General features: G+C 42.1%; 1 protein-coding gene across 11 annotated transcripts in view; it reads right to left on the reverse strand.

Annotated features, from left to right (window-relative positions):
• The window catches only part of SRGAP2 (SLIT-ROBO Rho GTPase activating protein 2), a 232,785-nt gene that overhangs the window by 80,924 nt on the left and 125,567 nt on the right, over window positions 1-26,294 (reverse strand). The window contains exon 1 of one of the 11 annotated variants that reach the window (XM_053209188.1): window positions 1,109-3,181. The exons of the other annotated variants lie outside the window; for them this stretch is intronic. The gene's annotated coding sequence lies outside the window, so the exon portion shown is untranslated. Of the gene's footprint in view, window positions 1-1,108; window positions 3,182-26,294 lie in introns of those variants that run through there. 11 annotated transcript variants of the gene reach the window in all.

Here is a 26,294-nt window from a genome sequence, read left to right on the forward strand (position 1 = left end):
AGTGAGGCAAAATGACTCACCAACCAGCCCCAGAGTCAGCAACAAGGCCAGGAAGTGACCACGAGTATCACTTCCAAACACCCTGCCCTCTGGCCTCCAAGCCAACTCCCTTGTCAGCCACCCATCCTCCCTTACTGCCTCCTTGTGTTTAAATGGTAGAGGTTCCTGGAGAAAGCTCCCATTCCTCTACCCTGTTGCTCACCCATGACTTAAATAACTTAGCCGCAGGAGGAGGGGGGGAGGGGAAGGGAGGAGGGGAAAAAAGCATAACCAATAAAAAAGCAATTAAGCCCAGGCAGATGTTTCCTTTCGTGTACCGATTAGTTGGAAAAGGACCGACTCAACTATTATCCCTGTTTATTTGAACAGGCTGCCGAAGCGGATTCTGACTTACGGCTCCCTGTGGCTGAGGGCTGGGCTGGGAACACACGTGAAGCTAGCCCAGTCAAAGTGTCCAAGAGAGCCCCTGGCAATCAGGAACAATTCTGACACAAGTAGAGAGTCAGGGACTAGCCAGTGCTTCCCTCTCCTCTCTCGGATGCTCAAAGGCCACCCATTCTCTGTTTCGGAAACCTTCACTGTGTGCCTCTGGGGACAGCGTGGGGACAGCGTGGCCCCAGCGTGCCAGGAAGGGCTTCCGTGCTGGCCGGCCACTGTGGAAGGGTTGTAGCTGGGAAGCTACAAGGGGGCCCCACCCAAAGACAAAAGGGACATTTAATCCTGGGAACAACAAAACCTGATGAGAATGAAGTCTGCAGGGCTCTTCCGTTCCCTCCTAAAAACATGCAACGGGTTTCTAGGCAGGGAAGAAAAAGAGACTTTACAGAGCAGTCTTTGTGCCCTATCACACAGCCTGCATCTCTTTTCTTTAAAATGTCTTGGAAGAGAATGAGTCATCTAAACATTGCAGGAAACCAAATAGAAGTCGAGGGGAAAAATTACTTTGGGCAAAGTTTTTCTCTTAAATGTTTGCATAGTAATCTTTGCCTGGAAAAAAAATAAGATGCCTAAATTTAGAATAGAGATGTGGCACAGCTAACAATGCGGGTTCCATGGGATAGGAAGTGCAATGGTGTCTTAGGCGGGGATCTTTTATTTTGAAACTCACCACAACTGCGCCAGCCAGAGCGTGTTTCCCGGGGCCCCCACTCTGCCTGCTGCTGGGGTGGAGCTGATCCGGAAGGCAGTGAGATTGCTACAGCTCCTGCCAGCTGTGCCTTTACAAAGCGGGCAGGGAATCCTCCTTTTCCAACAGAGAACAGCACCGGATGACACAAACGAAACGCACAGCCGCATCTCCCCCAGACTGGAATCTTCCAAAGCCACCTCACTCAAAGAAAGGGGACAGCGGCAGAAATGCAAAGGAACAAGAAAGAGGCTACTCGGTCTTGGGCTGCCTGACGCCAAGGCTGGTCACTCTTCTTTGGATGGATACATCTCCTGAGCTTGGATGGCTTTGTCTATTAGCATTTCCCAAAGAACGCACAGTATGAAAGGGCTTTCAAACTGGTCCTCATCCCGGGAGATTACCTCTTACCTTGTCTGTAGCTGTTTTGCTTAGCAGAATAGTGGGGTGGGCGGGCCATTGTTCGTGGCCTATTCCATTGACACTACATCTACACCACAAAGCCGTATTATTTCACAGGCACAAAATCACCCTGTTTGTATGGAAGAAAAAAAGAGGAAGGCATGCCTCTGCCATGTGGTGAGAGCTAATTTCGGCCCCATCGCAAGGCTTAGCCTGTCAGCAGGTAGAAACAGTAGGGTCATTTTGCTCTCTGCCGATCAGCCCGTGTCAGCAGTTTTCCAGAAAAGAATCCAATTTTCAAGGGCACGTATCTCCCTTCACCAGTGCTGGCACCCCCACCCCCAAAGATACTTCTGAGGCCAACCGTTAAAAGATCCAGTTTAAAACTGAATTTACATTCACAGGTTTCAGAGGAAAGGGACATGAACCCTATACAAGCTCTGGCAGCAGGAGGAGCGCCACCAGATGCACAGCGACAGTTTTCAGGGGCACTCGTTCGGCACTTCCGAGAGGCCAAGTTCCATGGGCTGGAGCTTCGCCTGAAATGCTATTGGTGGGGAGGACAGGGGTAAAAGGAGTGGGTGTTGGGCAGTGGGTCCGGTGGCAGGGGACGGTGGACACTGGCCGGCCTTTCCCCTTCCCGCCTCAGCCCATCTAAACAAGTGGTGCCGTGTGAAGTTGTGGGCGAGGGAGGGTGGTGATCCTGGAGGTGAGAGCTCAGAAATGATTTCTAGATTTCTCCCCCGGCCGCAACACTTGTGTATATGCAGAGGGACTCTTTGTACTCGGCATGCGCTCATTAAGATACCACGCGAGGGCTCCAGGAAGGCTGTGCTCCAGTTACGACTTAATACTCCGGGGAGCCCAAGGTAGTATAAAATACAAAATATATTGAATTGCAGAACTTTTACAGAGAGGTAGGCTGGGAGCTGGCCTAAGAGGGACACTTAAAGTGCTTTTGCCTTCTAAAGACAGGGTAGACCGGGATTTCAAAATGCACATTTTTAAAGTTGCAATCCAGTACATCATAGTGTGTCTACAATAAAAGTACTTATTATGCGCAGTGCACTCTGCTCATGCCTACTCTTTTCTCTTCTCTCCTGTTTTTTTTTTTTACGTTAGTCATAACTCACTAAGTGCAGTTTACAACTCATTAATGAATCATTATACACAGGTTTAAAATGACTGGGTACGCTGTAATTGTAGAATTAATAAAGAAAATAGTGGGTCAGGGACTGGAGCCCACCAACCAAGACAAGCACTAAATGACTCGCCCTCTCAAGGTGGCTGATCGGATGTCGGGAAGCAAGTTCAATCCCTAGATCTTGGCGAGGGGAAAATGCTGGATTTCAAGGAGTGAGCAATAAAGAGTCTGTTGGCAAAATATTTATAGAAGGCCTATTATGTGTCAAGCACTTGTGGTTTGACTGGGAATACGGCGGTATACAAAACAGTTTAAAATTTACAATCCACTGAGAAAGATGGACATTAATCTGATGTCAGATTACCATAACTATCAGAACACAATTCTTGCAGTCTCAAAGGCATTATTAGAAATGGAATTTCTTAAGCCAGTTTTCTATTCAAGACCAGTATTTTTTTTCTATCTCAGCAAAGAGGTTTCCGCACTTCAACCTAACCCCAGAGCAAGCTAGATGATGAATCTAGTGCGCCAGAACAGAAATCCGACTTCAAAAAAAAAAAAAAAAAAAAAAAAAAAAAAAAATCTAGCTATTATACAGCATATCCCTTTTCTTTGAATTTGCCTTTCTAAGTGATAATAGATATTTCAGGTTATAATGACATTGCTTCATTATAAGTGACTCCCAAAGTGGGCACATTCCACTTTTAAAGAATCTCTTGAGCTTGTCAGCACCTGTAAAAACCAATCTCACCAGTGGCTCCTTCACTTCGAAGTGAACGGGTCTGGTTAAGCGCTCCCAGTGATGAGAGTCATAACTTAGAAGAAAATGTCCGAAACCTGATAGTCTGAGACTCAATACCTGTCTCCGAATTCGCCTTCTAACACAACTGGTTTCTCAATTAGATTCTTGTTTAATTATCTGGATTACTTAGACTAAACAACAACAAAAACTAGATTACAATTTTTGAAGCACCTCTCTGTCTCCTGTGGTGCCTGGCCCACTGCTTTCTGTAATGGAGACATGAAGTAACAAGCCGTTGAATCAATTAGATCAAGTTTTAGCTTAAACGCTGTGCTTTCACATAACAACAAGAAAAAATATATAGTTGCCTTCTCTTCATGCAGATTATTAAAAGCGGAAACATCAGAAGTTGCCCACATACGCTCCCTCACAGTTGAGCGCAAAAAAGGTGAAATGGCTTTTCCAGGATCACACAGCTGTTTGGTATCCTGTCTAGGACCACATGCGATACTGGAAGAGGGTGAAGAAACATGCAGGCTCTGGGTGGGGCGGGATTTGAATCCTTCCACTACGTGATCGCATGACCTTGGGTAAACTACAACTGCCCCATGCCTTAGTTTCCACATCTGCAAAACAGGGTAATAATGAGATAATCCAGGTAAAGTCCTTCGAACAGAACCTAGCACTTAGGATGCTCAAGAAACGTGAGCTCTTCTTATATTAGAATCCAGTCCTCTTAACACAGACTTGAGCGGTCTTTCTACCGCCCTGTGCTCCTTATGTGTCCTCGGAACACATTAATGATCATGATGTGTGGAACTGGGAACGTCCCGGAAGCTAATCCCCAGGCAGGGATGCAGCTAAATCTCTCAGATGGAAGAGCTCTATCAACATACAGGGAAGAAGAATCTTTGCTTTTCCTTATGCCTGCTGCTGCGCAATCTATTCTCCGTGGTGCCAGTAAGAACCAAAGTAACAATGACTCTGAGAAATATGCAGTTTTCCTGAGAAGGGAACAAAGAGGTGTTGAGCCAAAAGGAGGAAATTGGGGGAGGGGGGGAGGGGGTAGAGATGTGGTATAGAAGGAAAATAAGGAGGATAGAATTACTTTTTATCCCTTCAGGAAGATTAAACAGAAAAAATCCTTCTCAACTGTGCAACTGGGACTTCGTTCAATTGGGGTCATAAATTAAATGTCGGGAGGTAGGAGCCCCCTACTGCCTGGGTCAGCAAAGTCAAAGACTGCCCATTACCAAGTTCTGGTTCAATGAAATCCAGGGGCTTTCTCCTCCAGGGCACTTGTTTCTGAAAGCCATTTCCTTAAGGTTTTTCCAGAAGTTCTGCAATGTCTGACTAGTCAGACTTAATAACCACAGTAATGCTAGTGGCCCTGGGAGAAAATCCATTCCTTGGCATGACAGTGAACTCTGTGGATTCAGTTCCTACCTTCCACGGATGCTCGCTCTGCTCTGTTGCAAGTAACCAGAACCTCTTGCCATGGAAACACCTAATTCAGATAAGACTGACTCCCACTGGACTGGGGCAGAGTCATGGGATGGGGCTGGGGGCCAGGAAGAGGCTGGAGGTCCTCTGCTCTCCCAAGATCTCAGATGGCACAGACTAAAACACAGTCCTGTAACAACTTGAATGTTCCCCTATGGCTGTTTCTATCTCTTACAATGACCGATTATAGTACTAAGAAAATAAGCTGAAGGCAACATCCTTTAAAAGGAAAGAGACAACTAAGTCTGAGGCTTCATTTCTTAAATCACCACTGTGATCCTTTTCTTGGCAAATTTCCATCTTTAACTCTTCTGGATAATGATTTTAGCAGAAGTGTAATAATTGTCTTCAGGCTCTGATCTCTAGTGCCAAAGCATTTCTTGAGGTCATATTGAAGATCTCCCAGGCAGGACACTAAAGTCATAGAAATGGTGTCTAGGTAACTGTGGTGCCCTGGGTAGGCCAGGACACAGGGGACAAAAGACACAAAGGCAAACAGGCAACATGAGAGCACAAATCTCTCAGCAACTGTAAAATGAACGCGGGAGAAAAAACAATCAATGGCTTGGAACTGGGCAAGAAGCAGCGGTGGGGGGTGGTGGTGGGGGGAGCCAGAATGATAAGGTGCTTGCAAGCATATGCCCTCCCACAATAAGGAATTCCAGGAGCTGGGGGATGGGAAGAATGCCTGTGTGGCTCCCAGATGGCTGGGAAAAGGTTGGAAGAACAGGAATTAATAGAGCTCATTTGAAAGTCGGCAGCGTGAACACCGAGAGGAGGGCGGCCTGGTAGGAAGTAAAAGAGTCAGCAGCACCCGTACAGGAAATGCCTGGGGCACTGGGAAAATCGCTGATTAAATGCTTTAAGAAAGGGGAACCCAGAGGCAAAGTCAATTCCTTGAAGGATCTGTGTAGTTTTAGTACTTTGGAGATGCCATAGAATCCCACTGTTGAGAGAGAAGAACCTCCAGGGGGTTCATTTAAGGGAGAGACCATTTTCTCGACACTGCAGGTGCCAGAGCTGGACCCGAGGGTTGCGTTAAATCAACTCTAGGAGACTAAGTAGAGCTCCCTATTGGCACAGCGTTGGAATGCATTTCCTTGGGGCTGGGTGCAGACCTGGATTGGCCAACTTTCTTCGGACACTGAGGTGGTGTGCAAACTCTTGTCTCTGTCAGCACTCAGTCCACGTTGCCACTCCCATCAGGCATGTTCCGCAGACAGTGAAAAAAAACCCTATACCCTGGAGGAGGGCACCTTCCCTGTCGCCAGTACCTCATTCCTGATGAAAAATCACTGAATTGTGAGAAGGAAAATGTCCAGAGTTTGAAATTGGCAACTTCCAATCTCCAGCTCTGATTTTTCGCCTAAGTGCTTCGATTTTTCCTCTTTGATTCAGACTTTATAAGATGTTCCAGGTACACTTGAGAAGCATGTATATCTGTCTGCAGTTAGGCACAGTGCCCATATAGGTCACTCAGGCAAAGTTTGCTAGCTGTTTTTTCAAATCTCTGTATCTTTACTTAATTTATTTTGGTCTAATTGGTTAATTATTCATCAAGACAGGTGAACTAAATCTCCCACTGGGATTGATGATTTATCTGTTCCTTCTTTTTATTCTGTTCATTTTTGACTTATATATTTTAAGATTATGTTATTAAGTATATACCATTTTCTGGTGAAAATGTCACCATTATCTCTAATAATACTTTCCGAATTAAAATCCACTTGGTCTGATTTTAGTAGGGCTCTCTTTTCCCATCATTCTGCTTTAAATTTTTCTATAACCTTATACTTAAGGCATGTGTCTTCTCTTATAAGCAACATATAATTCAGTTTTGCTTAAAATCTCTTTGACGATCTTTTAATTTTACACGAGTCAATTTACCCTTACAATTAACTGATGCGTTTAAATCCACCAACTGGCTATATGCCATTTGTTCCACGTATCTCCAGAGCCTCCTTCCCTTATTTTTTAATCTTCTTTTTCTTTTCCATTTTTAAAAATTCAGTGGAAGTCACCCTTTTGGTATATTCTATGTGTTTTGAGAAACCCACCACAATTAAAACACTGAACAGGTCCGTCATCCATCAAAACCAATCTCTCATGCTGTCCCTTCATAGTCAAAGTCCCTGCATCCCTAACCCCTGGAAGCCATTGCTGTTGTTCTAGATCCCAACAGTTTTGCCTTTACCAGAATTGTTCTTACCTTCTTTGGGGCCATTTCTTACTAACTGAATCTTCTCTTAGATTGGTAGCAGTGCTATTTCTATAGTGGTAACCCTAAATTACAATATACATACCCGTGACTTGTCAAAGTCTAATATAAATCAACACTCTTACTGCTTTTTGCACAATATTATTAAACCTATTTCCCCACCCGCACCTACAGATAGATTCTATTGCTGCCATTTACACTAATTTTATATCTGCTTATCACCTCACCTGAAATTATTATTTTTTTAACAGTCAATATTCATTTAGATGTACAATATTTCTTTTCCTGCATCTCAAGGCTTCTATCTGGGATCATTTTCTTTCTGCATAAAGAATAACATTTAGGGGCACCTGCATAAAGAATAACACTGGACTTCAGCTCAGGTCATGATCTCACGGTTCATGGGTTCAAGGCCCGTATCAGGCTCTGTGCTGACAGCTCAGAGCCCGGAGCCTGCTTTGGATTCTGTGTCTCCCTCTCTCTCTGCCCCTCCCCTGCTCATGCTCTGTCTCTCTTTCTCTCAAAAATAAACATTAAAAAAAAAAAATACCGTTGAGTATTCCTTTTAGTCCAGGGCTGCTGGTGATAAATTCTCCAAGTTTTTACTTGCCTGAAAATGTCTAGTTCACTTTCATTTTTGGAAGACAGTTCTTTCAGCTTTTCATTCCATTGTCCCCTGTCTTCCACTATTTCTGCTGAGCAGTCACCTGTCAACCTTGCTGTTGCTCCCTCGGAGGTAATGTGCCTTCTCCCCTCTCGAGCTGTGTTAAAGATTTAGATGGTCTCTGTCATGGTTCTCAGCAATTTTACTAGGATGCGCCTCCACTTTAATTTTCTTTGTGATTCTCCTACATGGGGCTCATAATGCTTCTTCAACCCACAACTTGAAGTCTTTCTCTAGTTTGGGACAATTCACAGTCACTATCTCTTCAAATATTGTTTCTACCCATTCTCTTTGTTCTCTTCCTTCTGGAACTTCACGTGTATGCATGTTAGGCCCACTCACCATGTCCCACAGGCCTCCTATGCTCTTTTTTGCATTTTCCATCCTTTTACCTCTCTAAACTTCAGTAGATACATTTTTTTCCAACATGTCTTTCAGTTCACTACTTCTTTATTCAGCTTTGTCTAATCTGTGTAATCCATGCATTGAGCTCTTTCTTTTAGTTACTTTATTTTTTTCAGTGCTAAAATCTGTCTGAGTCCTCCTTTTTTTAATAAAAATAAAATTCACATACTACAATTCACCATTTTAAAGTGTACAATTCAGTGGGTTTTAGTAGATCCATAAGGTTGTGCAATAATCACCACTATCTAATCCCAGAACCTTTCATCACCCTACAAAGAAATCTCATAACTGTTTAGTACTCACTCCCACCCCTCCACCCCCACCCCCAGCTGCTGGAAACCATGAATCTACCTTCTGTCTCTATGGGTTTTTCCCATTTTGGGTATTTCCTATCAATGGAAACATAGAACATGTGGCTGGCTTCTTTCACGTAGCATATTGTTTTCAAGGTCCATCCATGTTGTATCAGTACTTATTTCCTTTTTTGTGGATGAGAAATATTCCATTGTATGGATATGCCACACTTTTTTAAACCCATTAATCATCTGATGAATGTCTGGATTGTTTCCATTTTGGGGTTATTATAAATCATGCCACTATGGACATTCATGTACAAGGTTTTGTGTTGGCCTATTTTCAATTCTCTCAGGTATCTATATAGGCAAATGGAATTGCTGGGTCATAGGGTAACTCCATGCTTAAGTTTTTGCGTAAGTCTTGTTTACATTTGTGGGGAACTGCCAAATTGTTTTCCATAGCATCTGCACCATTTTACAATCCCCCCAGCAATATCTGAGGGTTCCAATATCTCTATATTCTTGCCAACACTTGTTCTTTTCTTACTTTTCTTTAATTATAGCCATCCCAGTGAGTATGAAGTGGTATTTCATTGTGGTTTTGATTTGCAGTTCCCTAAGGACTAACAGTGTTGAGCATCTTTTCATGTGCTTGTTGGCCATTTGTACACCTTCTTCGGAGAAATGACTATGCAAGCCCTTTGCCTTTTGCAAAATTGGGTTGTTGGTCTTTCTGTTGTTGGGTTGTAAGTGTTTTCCATATATTCTGAATACTACATCCTTATCAGATAGATGGTTTAAAAGTATTTTGATTCTTATTATACAGGTAGTCTTTTTTAATTTTTCGATAGTATCTTTTGAGGCACAGAAGTTTATAATTTTGATGAAGTTCAATTTATGTATTTTTTTTCTTTTATTGCTTATGTTTGGTGTCATGTCTAAGATAAGTTACCTAACCCCTTAAGGTCACAAAGATTTATGCCTATTTTCTGCTTTGGTGTCTTATCTAAGCAATGTTACCTAATCCAAGATGAAAGATTTATACCTGTTTTCTTCTAAAAGTTTAAGTTCTTACATTTACAGCTTTGATCCATTTTAAGTTGTTTCTTTTTTATAATTTCCAATTTTTGTCATTTGATTTCATAAATGTATTAAACATAATAATTTAAAGTTTGTCTGATAACCATTACAAGGATCTCCTGTGGGTATGTTGTTTTTCTTATAAGCACTGTATATATACAAAATGGTGAGTGAGAACTATTGGGCTTAGGGTGATAGTATCTTCCTCTAGAGAGGACTTAAATTTGCTTCTAGCTACTACTATCCTAGATCACCTTAATCCAATTAGAGATTAAGATAATTTGAAGCTAGGCTTCAGTCCCTGTGAGACCCCTGAAGTCTATTTCTGGTTCACCCTCACTTCTAAACTGCATCCCTGTGGGGTCTAAAAGCTTGAAGAAGTCTACCAGCCTCCCAAACCCCCCGCCTCCCATCCTTGGTCCTACATTCCAGTTTTTGTCCTGTTAGCCCTACAAGGCTATTAAAAGCTCTGCTTGGCTTCTTAGCTCTCAGTGATCTTTTCTAGAATAGCAGATGCCTCCTGGGGATAAACGGCTCCAAAGGAGCAGAAGGTTGGTCTGAATTACCTAAGCTGCCATTTCTAGAAGTTCAACCCAAAGTCTGAATTTTGACGACAGAGATTATGTTATGTTTAAATGTTACCCTCCCCAGGTCCAGTGCAATGTTGGATACCTAATAAGTACTAAAATATGTTTTGTTTGAAAGAATGAATTGATATTGGTAAAAGAGAAGGATTATCATATTTATGTCTTAAAGTTATTCATTTCCCAAGACACGGTAACCAAAATATTCTGGTAAAACAAAAGAGAAGCAAGCCTGAGGTTTTCAATATGGTTCCTCATTACTTCCTTAGGGGCTTTTCAAAAACCACACTCCATCAAAGGGCAGCAGGGGGCTGAATCTACCTAACATAAAGGGGATCTATGAAATTAGTTGTAGTGGTTGAGAATCCAGATTCAAATCTCAGGCATTCTCTGGTAACCCAGAGTCCACAAAATGGAGAAACCCCACACTAAGTTCTAAAAATGAGCACATATAATGGGCCATTTGGGGGTCTGAGGAAGGTTTGGGCATCTAGTTCCTGGGACATATGTGAAAATGTCAGCTTCACTAGCTATCCCAAATTCCTTAGCACCACACTGGCCTTTCCCTTGTGAAATCAGCATAAAAACAGAAAGAAGGAATCCCTAACTTCTAATTTTCTCTCCAATAAGTGGCCATAAGTTGATCACTTTTCCTTCATGATACGTCTGACAACTGTCTCCTTTTCAACACTCCTGGCATTGCTACCACATCGCAGGCCCTTATTCCCCTGCCCCTGGATTAGAGGCCCAGTCTTTCTGAAGAGCTGCTCTATTACATCATTTGCCTATGAATCAACCTTCCATGGTTCCCAAATGTTCTCAGAATGAAGTTCAAACTCCTTGGTTGGGCATCCAGGGCTCTTTTCAGCTTTGTTTCAGCTACTCTCTTCATAAATACTCTGGTTTAGCCAAACTGTTACACTCACCACCTTCTGAAGAAGCCTCACTCATTCCTGGGCTCTCTTTTGTCTTGAAGTAGTCCCTTCCATGTGGAAGGTTCTTCCACCCTGCTCTCCCCACACTCACAAATGCCTCCTTTTCCATCTCTAATTATGATCATTTTCATTCACTAAAAACCCAGCTCAAATGTCACCTCTCTACTTTCTGCATAGGAAGCATTTAGGACTGTCTGATACGGGGTAAATCTTCAATATATATATTTTTGAAAAATAAGTGTGTGTGGTTGCAGGGGGGGAGGGATAAAATTTTCAATCAATGATGATATGGAAATTGCATATCTATTTTTTTAAGTTTATTTATTTTGAGAGGGGGAGGGGCAGAGAGAGAGAGAGAGAGAGAGAGAGAGAGAAAGAAGAATCCCAAGCAGGCTCCACTCTGCCATCATAGAGCCCAATGAGGGGCTTGAACTCACAGTGAGATCATAACCTGATCCCAAATCAAGAGTCAGACGCTTAACCGACTGAACTACCCAGGCGCCCCTATCTATTATTTTTAACTAAACTGTGCCCTACATCACACTATATATAAAAACTGGCTTTATGGGGATGGCTTTGGACCATGATATGAAAGACAAAACTATGGCTTTTAGAAGATGATACAATGGAATATCTTCAAGACCTTAGGGTAGGAAAGGCTTTCTTCAACGTGATAGAAAAAGCACTAACCATAAAAGAAAATGGGTTCAACCACAGTAAAATTAAGAACTTTTACTAACCAATAGAAAATATTTATAAAAATAGACAAGTCACAGTGTAAGAGAACATGTGCTTAACACATATAATCAGTAAGATAACTAATATTCAGGATCGGTACTTCACAAGAGAATATATCTACATGCTCAGTAAAAATAAGTAAAGGCCCTCACACTCATTAGTAATCTGAAAATGCACATTAAAGCCAATATGATAATAGCTTACATTAAAACAGTTAAAAATAAAACTATAGTTAAAATGAAAAATTTGACCATATTAAATGTTGGCAAGGCTGTAGAAAAATGAACTCCTCATACATTGTTGGTGGGGGTACAAATGACTAATATCGTTTCGGAAACAGTAAAGGAGATTTCACCCCGCAATTCCGCTACTAGGTATATTCCCTGGAAATCTGGCCATGTGTATGCTAGTGCGCACAGATGAGAATGTTCACAGTGGCATAGTTTGCTTTAGTCCCACACTCAAAACAACCCAAATGCCCACTGATAACAAAATTCACACTGATAAGTAAATTGTGGTGAATTAATAAATGGGCCCTAAAGCAATGAAAAGAAACAAGGCAGAGCTAGATGCATCAGCGTGGTCAGAGCTCGCAAACCCTGGCAAACAGAATCGGTGAGACTTGCAAAATTAAACCACGCTGTTTAGAGATGAATATCTAGAAGATGTAATTTAAGAAAAGCAAGGGAGTAATTATCACAAAATTAGGACAGTGGAGGAAACAGAGTTGTGACTGTAGGGAGTATTGCAAGGAGTCCAGAGGTGCTGATAAGGATCTCCGTACCTGCTTGTGTGAGTGGTTACTTGTGTGTTTGTTTGCCTTATTATACATACATATTTTAAACACTTTTCAAGTTTTTGAAACTGAAAAAAAGAAGAGTTCCACGATTGACCAGTGACATCTATCACAAATGCAGGAATAAGGTTTTTGCATTGGTTCACAGGTCTTCCTTGAACAACCGAGCTGGATATGAGCTCTTCCTCTACTGCCTGTACTATATTCTGTAGCAATTATTATCTGTGGAACACTGTCTATCTATTATTTATGGTACACTTATCATATCCACATTGTCTTGATTAGAACTATTTATGCAAACATCTTCCCCCCCTTTCAACTATAGCATAAGCTTCTGAAGGATCTGGACTGTATCGTGTAGCTAGTAATTAATAAAAATAGTCATTATAGCTTACCTTTACCTACTGCTCACTGTGCACTAGCCATTTACAGGCATAACCGTACTTAATCTTGGTAATAACTCAATGTGTTATTATTATCTGCATTTCAGGGATGCTCAGGCTTAAAGAGGTTAAGCAATTTGTCCAAAGGAACAGCTATTAAATGCAAGAGTTAGAATTTGAACACACAAACTCCTATTCAATGCTACTTTGTCTTCTCATCTTTTTAAAAAAATTTTTTTTAATGTTTATTTATTTTTTGAGAGAGAGAGACAGAGCGCAAGAGGCAGAGGGGCAGAGAGAGGGAGACACAATATCCGAAGCAGGCTCCAGGCTCCAAGCTGCCAGCACAGAGCCCGATGTGGGGCCCAAACCCACGAACTGAACCATGGGATCATGACCTGAGCCGAAGTCAGACGCCCAACCCGCTGAGCCACCCAGGCGCCCCTATCTTCTCCTCATCTTGTACAAGGCCTTGCATGCTGTAAACACCCAATAATTATTAATTGGGTGAAAACGAGAGAATGAAAGGCCATAAAGTTTCACAGCAAGGAAGAGAGGAACAGTACAAAAGCATGTTGAAATCTTCAGGTGTATACTACTGAAAAGGTTGAGACTCCATCTATTAAAAGGAGAATCATGTGTGTAGAGCTATAAAAATGAGCTTCCAGGATACTCTGGTTATAGGGAGTGAGTCCAAAACTTAACCAGCTTCTAAATCCATTTGGCTGTATTTGGATAGCTGGCAGTTCAAAGGGCAACTGGCAAACGCACGTCTCATGAAGCACCCTGGCCGCGGTGCAAATGGAACTGAGCCAGGGGTTACCGATCACCGCTCTCCCACTGATGTGGTGGCCTGGGTGGAAGCCTTCAATGGTCCATCTGTTCTCACTTTGGTCTTGGGACTTTAGGATGAATGGGATGAGGATAGTGGTGAATGACAAGGGTGAGCACTGTCTTGGGGGCACTGCCCTACAGAGTTCAGGCACCAGTCTTCTTGGGGAGCCCCAAAGAAGGGAGTAGAAAGAGGCGTTAAGACAATGGATGCTTTCAGGAGCTCCCTTAGTGCCCAGTGGAGAAAGGGGAAGCAGAGGGAAGGTTCAAACACCCAAGGGAGAGGAAGGCACTTTTTGATCCAATCCAAAAACAAGAACCATGATCAAAGAATCACTTGCCATAGCTGAAGAAAAAAGAAAGTGACAGTGGGCCTTCCTGCTCCTGCCTTCCTGCCTTTCCATGCTGGGCTGCCTCTCCATTGGAGATGAAGAGTGTGGCTGCAGGCTGGCCTCTCCCCTGATCGTCCCCAGCCCCCAGCTCCTGGGGACAATTGAGCTGTGTCTCTGGCATGTGTGGAACTGCAGGTCATGGCCATATTTAACGAGAACATTCATTCTCCACAGGCACTACGGGGCTCCTCAAAACGCCCTTTGTGTCACTGTGCCTTTCTCTCCACAGCACCCGCCCCCCCCCCCCCCCCCCACCACACACACTAATTTAATCAAGATGTCCTAGCTTGTAGATGGAGTGGACTCGTCAGTTCCGCATTCTTTGTGGCATTAGAGCTTTGGAGCAAAATATGTAGGGCTGAAGCCAGCAGGTTGAGGAGATGGGGTCAGGGTCTCCAAGCCACAGCATGTTAACTTTTTGTGTAAACCCAACGCATAAAGAGTGCACTAAGTTTGTGATATACTCCTATAATTTTTATTTAACTCTAAATATTCTGAAGAGGTTGAGAAATGTTTTCTTAGGCAAGTACACAGACATTCAGAAGCAAAAGGAAAAAAAAAAGGAAAGCAAAAGAAAAAAAAGAATGTATTCATCAGCACTGTTTCTAGAATGCAGAACTAGAAAAGAGAGCTTTGTCACAATTATGCCTGCTCCTTTTCCCCAGTCTCTCTTCCATTCACCCATAATTTTGCAAAATCGGAAAACTCTGTCTTATCTAGGAACCAGATTTTAATTCAGATTTGCTTCTCTAGACCACAGCCAATATCCAGAGAATCTCAAAATTGTGGTGGAGAATTAAAGCAGTAAGAAAAACAAACAAAGAAGCCATCTGGAGCCCTGGGTCCTCACCCAAGTTACCTGATCCCCAGTCTCATGGTCTTTTCCTTTGCCGTGGTGTCTCTCAAAGAGGGCATCCCTGCTTGCTGCTGTAACTTTCTGAGTTAATTTGTGAATGTCCAGCTGAACCTCTGAAGCCAGAGTCTTGTAGGCCAGAAGGACTCAAGTCTATTCAAGGAAGGCCGAGGCAGGGCATCTCACACAATCCCATCTGATTAGGATACGTGTTGAAATTCCTCTCGTCAGCCTCAGATCCATTTTGCCGCAACCTCCCGCCTGGGATATATAACCCATTCCCTCCATTATCTGCTTGCCAGTTTAACTGGCCCACATCACCATGGACAGAAATGTAGTCAAAGTGCTATTGTTTCATGACGCATGAGGGGCTTTGTGGAAACCTAGCAAGCAGGCCTCCAGACTATAAGGGGGGGCAGGGGGGAGAGGCGTGTAACCTTCATAGTTTTTGGAGCAAAAAGAACTTTGAGCTCGATTCCATCTCCTCCTGCCTGGGTGAAGTAGGCAACTGGCCTGGGGTCAGGACAACCCTAAATGCTTAGGCTAATCCCAGAGTCCTCATCTCATTCTACAAACCCAATAAGCTCCTAGTCAAAAAACTACACGGCTTTTCAGCTCCCTTACAAAGCTGTACTAAAAAAAAGTTTACTACTCCCTAGTAAATAAGCATCTCTCCTATGCTGCTTTTCAAGGTAAGAACCGAGTGTCTGCCCTCTTCCCCCTCCCTCTCTTGGCCGACTTGCATATTCTCTTTTCTGGAAAAGCTGATAAAAAATGCTTCCCTGATCCTGTCACATCAGGAGACTACAGCCTATAGCCCTAGGTTTTGTGTGAGGGCAGAGAGCATTTAACCAGCGCTTGCTAAAATGAACTGAATCACCAGGGAGCAGCACCACAGTGCCTTATTTCATTCAGCTTGAACCTGAACAAGGTGTGACTTTCAGCCTGGACTAACGGAGACACCTGACTGCATCCTGCAGTCAGGAATGTGCAGCTAGAATACACTAGTCTGCAGTGAGAAGGCCAGATTTCCTACCTGCGAGACTTCTGATCCAGAGAGAGTAGGAGCCTGGCTTTCCTCCAGGGCTGGTGGGAAAATGAGGCAGAATTCTGCATAGCCCCGAGCTACGTAGCGTCAGGCCAGAGGCAACAAGCTCGCATCAGGTGCTTACATCTAACCTGGGGAGGAAACCCATCCCGAGTGTCAGAAATCATCTGCTCTGATTACAACACCCTTTTTAATCTTCCTTGCCCAGGAGAGGATATGCGCTGATAACTTCAATAATGCCAGCAGGTACAATTAATTTCCATTCCTGCTCTTCATATACTGTTATGTGAAGAGGACTGGAAGGGCAAAATTCAGCCCCACTGGGGCTGCAGCCTGCAGCTCGGAAACAGGCAGACTGATCAGAATCAGCACGGCAAACCTCACCCTGTGTTTCATCAGAGGGACCAGTGCTAACCTACAAGTGCTCAAGAGACCTGCATGGCCTTCAGGGCAAGGCTAATTCTTTTGTGGTTGGGTAACAGTGACTACAGAATTAAATTAAATTAAATTTAAAAGCCCAGGCAGGATTTGATAGGGGTCTAATGGACATAGTAATTAAGCAAGATTTAATCAAAAGGATACAGACACATTTTATGTTGTTTCAAAAAGGAATATCTATTTTATTGGTCCTTGTGTTCTGCATTTAATATATCCCTAATGCAAAGTTTTTTTATGACCCTATCAAAAGTTTTTTTTTTTTTTAACTAAAAACTTGCTAAAATCAACTAGAAAAGGCTACCTAGACTTATGTAACATTTCTCTTCCAAAGCAGTTTCATATCCTTTGTCACTGTTACCCTCACACCATTTCTAGAAGGCCAAGTGAGCATGAAGGATGCTTTCTCATTCCATTTACAGATGGGCCCACAGAGGTCTGGGAGGGTCAGTTTCTTGTATAAGGCTCACAAGACGGTAATGCTAGAGTTGGCAGAGATTTTTTTTTTTAAACTCCCTGTCTTAGGCTTATGCTATTTATTATATTCCTTCTCACCATTAGCTGAAAGGATAAGAAAAATGCTCAGAACCTCAATGGAGGTTCTACTGAGGACAACAGAGTCCCCCAAGGTTCCAAAACCCAAGTCTAATGGCATCTGCTCAGATCCTGTTCTTCCTGACCTCTCCGGAGTGCCTTTCGGGGAGCCAGCTTCTTCTCAGCCATGTGACTCATTTTCCTGTTGCCCATTTTAATTTGCTCTGGTGTCCTCTTTGCTGGTTCTCAGTCTTTTCTCTAGGCTTCAACTGCCCTCTTCTCTGAACACTCACTTTCATGGCTTCAACTATCGGCTCTGTATGTGGTCAGTGTTCAGATCCCCCTTCCAGCCCTAATCTTCACTACATCTCTGTGCCGTGTGTGGCGCTGAACCAAGGAGGGCTGGGGTCATGTCCTGGAAAGAGCACTGACTGGAGGTTAGAAGAGCTGGTAGGTTTGGCCCCAGCTCTCCTACTGCCAACCTGGGTGACCTAACACAAGTCACGACTTGCTGGCTCTTAGATTCTTCACTAATCACAGAGCAGGATGAGAGCCAGTGGCTCTTTCACATACTCTCCCCAATAAATGGCAACTCCAACTTCTGATGGCTCAGATCAAAATGCTTACAGTCACCTTTTTTTAAAAAATTAATTTATTTATTTATTTTGAGAGAGACAGAGAAGAGAGAGGGGGGAGAGTGGGGGAGCGGCAGAGAAAGAACCCCCAAAAGGCTCCATGCTGTCAGAGCACAGCCCCACTTGGAGCTCGATCCCACGAACCATGATCATGACCTGAGCTGAAATCAAGAGTTGGACACTTAATCAACTGAGCCACCCAGGTGCTCATCTTAGATGTCTCTTTTTATCACATGCACATTCAATTCAGCAACAAATACTAATGGCTCCATCTTCAAAACACATCCCAGAGTCTGACCACTTCTCACAATCTCCACATCCACCACCCTGTTCCAATCCGCCATCATCTCCTGCCTGAGTTTACAGAAGTCTTCTTAGCAACCCTTCCTATTCTGTTCCCACCTTGCTCCTCCTTCAGTCTTAACACAGAAGCCAGAAAAATCCTACTGAAGCAAGAATCAGATTGTATCATTCCTTTGTTCCAAATCCTCTCATGGCTCGTGGCCTCCAAGGCCATTCCGGATGCAGCCTGCCCCCAACCCCCAACCACATCTGCCACTCTTCCTCTTCCCTCCTGTGCACAAGGCCCTGATGCTTCTCTGACCAAATAAGCACACTCCCATCTCATGGCCTTAGACATGCTGGTTCCTCTGCCTGAAAGACCTTCCTGGGGGAGTAAAATCCCTAATTTCCTTTAAGAATCAGTTCAAATGCCAACTTGTCAGTGAGATCTTCCCTGACACCCCCCACCCCCCGCCATATAAAATAGCAATACTCCCACCACCTCTATCCTCCTTCCCGTTTTATTTTATCACCATCCAGCATATTATACATTTACTGCTTCAATTGTATATTGTGTGTTTCTCCTACTAGACCACAGGCAATCGAGACTTTTTCTGTTCTGTTATCTGCTGTATTACAGGGCTTACCACTGTGCCAGAAACATGGGAGGCACACTGTCAATATTTATGGAATGACTAAATGAACTTTGAGTCCTCTCTAACATTTACCTCCTCCTACCTCACGTCAGGTTACTTTCCCCTATCTAGAATGTCTTTGTTGTATCTTTTAGTAGGTCCCATTCTTTGAGTTCCCACTGCCATGAGCCAAGAATTGGTTTCTATTATCCCTCCGAATTACTGTAGTAGGCTTCCAGATAGTTTCTTCCACCCTAAACCACACTGAACACTACTGCCAATGTCACCGTTGATCATGATTTTCAATATTTCATTGCCCTACCTAAAATGAACAACAGCTCTCTTTGTCCTGTAGCTGGACCACCTTGAGCGGGCTTTCAAAGCACTCAGGGTCCAAGCTCATCCCACCTACCTCTCCCATCATTGGCCAACAGGAAGCTTCTGCTGCTGTCTTATGGGGAACATCTCTAATGGGGACAAAGAGGTAGGAGAGGAAGTTGGCACCAGATAATATGGAAATATTCAAAAGATATTTCCATAGGATAAGAAATAGATAATGAAGAATTCTGGCACCATGTAATTAAAAGAACATCAGCCCAACTCTTTCCCTTCTGTGAAGCTTGCCCGATCACCTCTCATGAATCTGTTCCTTTTCCAAGCTTCTATAGACAGCTCATTATCTGCATCCCTCATTAAATTGGTGTCTTAAGTTGCAACCTGCTTCAAGAGTCTTTGCCTGTCCATCCAACTGAAATATAAAAAAATCCAAGAATTTGAAGCATGTCTTAAGCTTGCTCTGTAGTACTGTTATAGTGGCAAGTTGAATACTGAGCGATTATACACAATCAAATAGTAGTTATTAAATTGAACTGAATGAACGGGTAGTGGTACTTGTGCTCCTGAATTTGAATAAAGCACTGCCCTTTTCTTTTAAGGGTCCTGAAAGAAGAGTCAGGTGGGCTATGTAGTTTTCCTGCCTGAGAATTCAAAGGACCAGAAAGGCCACTGACTCAGAGGGCTGTGAAAAGAGAAGGCTTTTTTTCTGCTCTCCACCCTCAAAATGAACATCAAAAAGAAAACAAGGTCATGGGAAGAGGCAAGGCAGGAAAGGATGCGATGCTTATGTGGGCAGAAGGACTGGATTATCTTGGCTTTGGCAAGAAGATGATTAAAGCTAGAGAATGGGTCTCCCAGTTTGCCCTCTTTATTTCCTCCCTACCCTATATGAGAACACACTGCTGAAAAAGATTAGCTGAGAGACAAAGACCACCCGGGTGGGGAGAAGGCACAGGGGCACACTCTCCTACGTGAGCATAACCAAGCTCCACAGAGCACTTTTCTTTCCTTTCCTTTCCTTTTCTCTTTTCTTTTCTTTTCTTTTCTTTTCTTTTCTTTTCTTTTCTTTCCCTCCCCTCCCCTCCCCTCCCCTCCCCTTCCCTTTCTTTCCTTTCCTTTCCTTTTCTTTTCCTTAACTTTAACTGAGGAATAATTGGCAAATAAAATTATACACATTTAAAGTGTACAACATGATGATCTGATGCACATATACATGTGGAATGATGGCCGAGATCAAAATAATTAATACATTCATCACCTCCCATAGTTAGCTCTTTGGCTATGTGTGTATGGGTGGTGAGAATACTCAAGATCTACACTCAGCAACTTTCAAGTGCATTATACTGTGTCATTAACTGTATGCCATACATTAGATCCCCAGCACTTATTCTTACAGCTAAAAATTTGTGCCCTTTGACCTATATCACTCCATTTCACCCTCCCTGAACCCCTGGCAACCACCATTATATTCTGTTTCTATGAAATTGGATTAAAAAAAATTTTTTTTACATGTAAGTATTACCATGCAGTGTTTGTCTTTCAGTTAGGATACTGCCTTCAGATTCCTCCATGTTGCCACAAACGGCAGGATTTCCTGCTTTTTTTATGACTGAATGATATTCCATTGCGCGCGCGCACACACACACACATATCACGTTTGCTTTACGCGTTCATCTGTTGAAGGACATTTCGATTGTCTCCATATCTTGGCCATTGGGAATAACGCTGCAGTGAACATGGGGTGCAGATATCTTTTTGGATACTGATTTCAATTTCTTCAAATATAGACCCAGGAATGGAAGTGCTGGATCGTACGGTAGCTCAATTTATAATTTTCTGAGCAACCGCCATACTGTTTTCTGTAGTGTGGTTGTACCAATTTACATGCAAACAAACAGCATATGAGGATTCCCTTCTGTCCACATCCTCACCAAAATTCGTTATCTTTCGTCTTTTTGACCATGGCAGAGCACTTTCTTCCCAGGTTCTACTGACTCTTATGACATGCCAGGAAGCCAGAGTGAGGCTATGAGCAATTTTCTGCACTGTGGAGATGAGGAAACTGTAACCCTGCACAGTGAAAGTACTCCACTGTGCCGCCGGGGGCTCAGGCACAGCTCTGAGGTTTAGATTCCCAGCTGAGCTTAGAGACAATGAGGAAGATATAAAAGGAAGAAAAAATAGGGGGGAAACCCTCTTCCTTGCCTCACATCAGAAGCAGGGTATTTCCAAATGAGAACACAGACGAAACTAGTCACTCTAAAAACAACTAGCTTCCAAGAAGATGCCAATGAGATTCTAGATTGCTTCTGGATGTACAAGAACGTGGTCCAGTAGAGTCAAAACCACCCAGCCAAAGAACCATAAGGACCTTATGAATAAGCAATGGAACAGCCACAAGATAGAATGCTGGACAGTCATCAGAAACAAGGCTTTTTAAGAAGTTGCAAAGACAGGGTCAAAATACTCACTTAAAATGTCACATGAAAAAAATTACACAGAATTTAATATACAATATATTTCTAATTTTCTAAAGAAAAATGCACATAGAAAAAATATTAGAAGGGAATAACTGATTCCCAGTAATCATTTTCTTTTTATTATTTTTGTTTTCCAGAGGTCTTCAAAAAACACATTATTTTTTCAATTGAAAAAAACATAAGCTAAAGGGCTTTTTGGACTGCTTCAAAACTCAAAGGAAACATAAAATAAAAATTGTTATTTCTGTTACTTCTCTGCCCCGTTGCCCGGCCTCGGCAATAACTTCTTAGCTCAGCAAGTGGATGATTCAGAGAACTCTTGAAACCATGCTCCTAGGTTCCTATCATCTCTTGAAGACAAGAATTAGTTCCAACAATTAAAATCAACCTATAACTGAAAGTTTCATGTTGAGTAAATATCAGGAAAAGCTAGATATAGACCCAAATGATTTCTGGAGCACAGAGTAAAGGAAGGAGGAGAGAAAAAAGAAAAAAATTTAAAAACCCCTGAGAGCTAGGCTTAAAAGCAAAGAAAGGTAAGATCGAGTAGAAAATCCAAGAAAAGAGATCAGAAAAAGTCCACTATCATGTGGAAAGCAGAAAATGAAAATGGAAAAACTAAAGCTGCTATCTCAAGAGGAGGAGAATTTATTCTCACCACCACCACCACCACTCCGCCGCCATTTTACACAAAAAATCATGCTTAGACAAGCAGGGAGAAATTCAAAGGAAAACTCTTGACAGAGATAAATAGGAGAATCAAAAGAAGCCAGTCCTTCAAGAAGGGAGGCTGAAATCAAAGATGCCCCCCCCGCCCCGTCTCTGTCTGGACAAGCCAGGCAAGATGCAGAATCAGAAGAGCACAGTGGACAGTCTGGCCCGGCAGAAGCATCTAAATGCGTGACTGCAGAATGCACAGGCCCTTAATTCCCTGCACAAGCCGTGGCCCTTTAGCTGACCAGTATAATGACTGCCACCCTGCTCCATGTGAGGCCACAGAGCACAGGATGTGAAAGAGATGATGCAGGGGAAGCACGCTGCCTAAGCCATCAATCCCAATTTTGCCCCCAACCGGTTCTATAACTTTGAGTCAATTGTTTACCCTCTCTGTCCATGTGCTTACGTATAAGTGGAGACGATAAAACCATCTTGAAGGCTTGTTGTGATGATTAAATGGGTTAATACCTGCAAAAGACTTAGCATGGTCCCTGGGCATGGCTAGCACTCATTAAGCATTAGTTATAATGACTATTATTTGTATTATTGCTGTGAGTCTTATAACAAAAAAAAAAAATTTGGGACCTAGTCAGCTTTCACACCATTAGTGGAATTTCTCCTGAGAGTAGTCAGTTGGTATACACTACTGTCTTTTTGCATGGTGCCTGATGAGTTGTATTAATAATCCTCCCCTTCTCTCAGGGAGGCATCTTGCAGTCAAGTGAAAGAGGTACGGAGATGGTAAAAAGTAATTTGGCTAGAATCATCGTTGATGTTAAAACCCTCAGATGAATGACTGAATTAACACCCAACATCTGTAAGACAGCATCACATTTAACACCAGATAATGGCCCTTTTATCATGTGAGAAGAAAAATCTAACTGCAAAACGGAGGGGCCTATGTTTGCATCACTATCAGCAGGTTAACCAGATATTAAATATTTCCTCATGTTATACCACATGAAGTACCCAACCTCACCTATCACTCACTGTAGTCAAAAATGTGTAACTTGAATAGATTTGGCCATTGGAACCAACTTCCAATTTATAGGAAATACAGGATACAGGAAGAAGTTAAGCGACACCACAAGGAAGCAACCAGACAAATCTAGAAGTGAGACAATCTGCAGGACAAGTAGCCTGGTCTACTCAGCAAATCAGCGTCCTGGAAAAGGAAAGTACTAGGTTAAAAGAGACTTTAACGGACATAAGAACCAATGTGCATTAGATATTAGCTTGGACAAATCACTTTCAAGGACATTTTTAAGGATAATTAGGGAAACGTTTACATGGCCTGGGTATTAGATGACATGAAAGTTTAGAGATGAAATGGAAAAGTGAAGATCTCGACTACAAAACAGTATGTAGAATACAACCTGGTTTTTCATTAGAATACCTTTGCTTCTTCTATTTTCTACCATGTACATGTACTATACGGTTTGAAAAGATTATACAAAAGAATAGAGAGCAAGAGGAAGAGGGAGAGGAAAAAAGAGAAAGAAAAAAGGAGAGGGACAGGGAAGGGAAGAGAAGGAGAAGGGGAGAGGGAGAGGGTAGGGGGAAGAGAGAAGCAGGTTTTGAATTCACTATTCTTAAAGCTCAGATTGTGACCAGGCTCAACAGTGTGATCTGGCAACAACTATCTTCTGGAAATACTACCTGTAAGTCCTGAAATGTGGATGGTAGTGAGATACAGTAGAACAAACAAGGGAGTTCAAATTCCACTGTCATCTCTTTGTGGCCTTACTAAAAGTATTTTACCAGTGTGAGCTTTAATGATTTCAACTACACAATGGGAAGAAAAATAACCTTCCTATATAATGTATAATAGCAACATTATCCATAATAGCCTCAAAAGGAAACTGCCCAAATGTCATCAATAGTAGAATAGATAAATCTTAAAGTTTCATGTCAGGAACCCAGGAACCCCATCAGTCCCAGACAAACTGGGACCACTGGTCATCCTAGCTGCTGCCCACTGCAGAGGAGATGGGAGTTTGGAGTTCAAGGCCTGCTTTCCATGGAAACCTCAGAAAGGTCATGTCTTAAGTATACAGACTATGTTCCAGAACTAAGGACAAAACCAAACCAGACTCACTTTAACAAAGCACAGAATGAATTCTCCATAGGTTCAAGGTGACCAACCAGTAATTTAACTGCCTACTAGAACAAAACTTAACAGTTTTCAGAGGGATGATAAGGACACCTACAGTCTCTATAATATATCAGCTAAGATGTCCAATATGTCCTAAAAATTAGTAAACATGAGAAAATAATGAGATCCATGGTCAAAAGAAAACCCAAGAAATAGAAACAGAACCACAGATGAGGTAGGTGTTGAAAATAGCAGACAATGATTTTTAAATATTGCTACATGTGTTTTAAAATAATAAGAGAAAGGAAATTGCAGAAAATATATTGGACACTGAAAAAAAGAACCAAAGTGAAAATCACGAAGCTAAAAAAATATAATATCTAAAATTAAAAAAATGAATGGGATAGTGTTAATAGCAGATTGTACACACAAAAGAAAGGATCAGTGAACTTTAGAAATCATCTCAACTGAAGCACCCAGGGGGGAAAAAAGGCCTGTTTCAATGACGTGTGGGACTGTATCAAACAGTCTAACGAACATGAGAGGAGTCAAGGTAAGAAGTAAAAATGGGATGGAAAAAAGTATTTGCCAGATATTTTCCCAAATTGAGGAAAAAAACACTACCCACAGTTCCAGAATAGTTAGATCTTGCCCTTTATCCAAGTCAAAGAAATACAATGGCAACCACACTTAGACTCATCCCAGTCAAACTGCTGAAAACCAAAGATAAAGAAAAGATATTCAAAGCAGCTCTCACGATGAAGAGAAACAAACTTACAGCTGTAAAATAAATAAGTCATGAGAAGGAAAAGTACAGCATCAGGAATATAGTCAAAAATATTATAATAATTTTTTAATGTAATAATTTTGTAGAGTGAACGACACTTAATTGTAGTGAGCATTTCGTAATGTATATGATTGTCAAATCACTATGTTGTACACCTGAAACTAATATAATATTGTGTGTCAACTATACTTCAATTAAAAAAAAAGCAACCCCCAAAACATTACCTACAGGGAACAACAATGAACCTCACAGTTGACTTTTCATCAGAAACAGTGGAAGCCAGAAAACAAAAGAATGACATATTTAAATTGTTGAGAGCATATTTTATGGTTCCATTTATACAAAAAAAAAATTTTTTTTTTTTTTTAAAAACAGTCAAATGCTTACATTGTGTTAGAAGTCAGGATAGTGACTACTTTTCAAGTGGAAATGAATGGAAGGGGGCAAGAGTGGGGGCTCATGGGACACTGGAAACACTCCTTTCTTTATCTGGGTGCTAATTACATAGCTGCTTTCCGTTTGTAAAAATTCACTGAGCTGTACACTTTAAGATATGTGCATTTCTCTAAGTATTTTAAACTTCCATGAGACGACAAGGGAAAAAAAAAAAAACCCTTGTAAAATACATGAAAGGATTAGAGAAAATATACATTTAGGACCTACTACAGTGTATCACAGTGATAGCAGGCATTTTATGAAAGCTTGTTATTATTGGTCTTATCACCATCCTACAGAAAGTTTTGGGAGATCTAAGTAGTCTGAAGAGCAGACGGGAGAGGCCCTAAGCTCCCTGGGGGCAAACCTAACTTGTCAATTTCATCTTAAGCTCTTTTAGCCTGCACAGTGCTGTGTTTACAGTATTCACTAAAATTCTCACTGACTAGCGCGTTTCCAGTTTAGGATAATATTCAGACACAAGGTTGCACTTGGACAGTTTTGTTTCTGCCCACTGCATCTCACTTCATACTTTGTAGTTGTTCTTCAGATTCTCCTAACCATCTGTTGACTTACAAAGATGGCAGTATCCTTATACCTTTGAATGTTACACATGCAACAAATACCTTGTTCTTTCAGGAAAGGCAGATAGGTGCCTGAGAACTAAGACACCAAAAAAGCCAAGCATATAAACTAACCCAAGCAAAAGACTACAGGCATCTTTGATGCACACGCTCCCTCTGAGCTGAATCTTCCTAAGTCCAAAAAAGCCTAGACCACCCA

This window comes from Acinonyx jubatus, chromosome E4, assembly GCF_027475565.1.
Source record: "Acinonyx jubatus isolate Ajub_Pintada_27869175 chromosome E4, VMU_Ajub_asm_v1.0, whole genome shotgun sequence".
Taxonomy (NCBI): Eukaryota; Metazoa; Chordata; class Mammalia; order Carnivora; family Felidae; genus Acinonyx; species Acinonyx jubatus.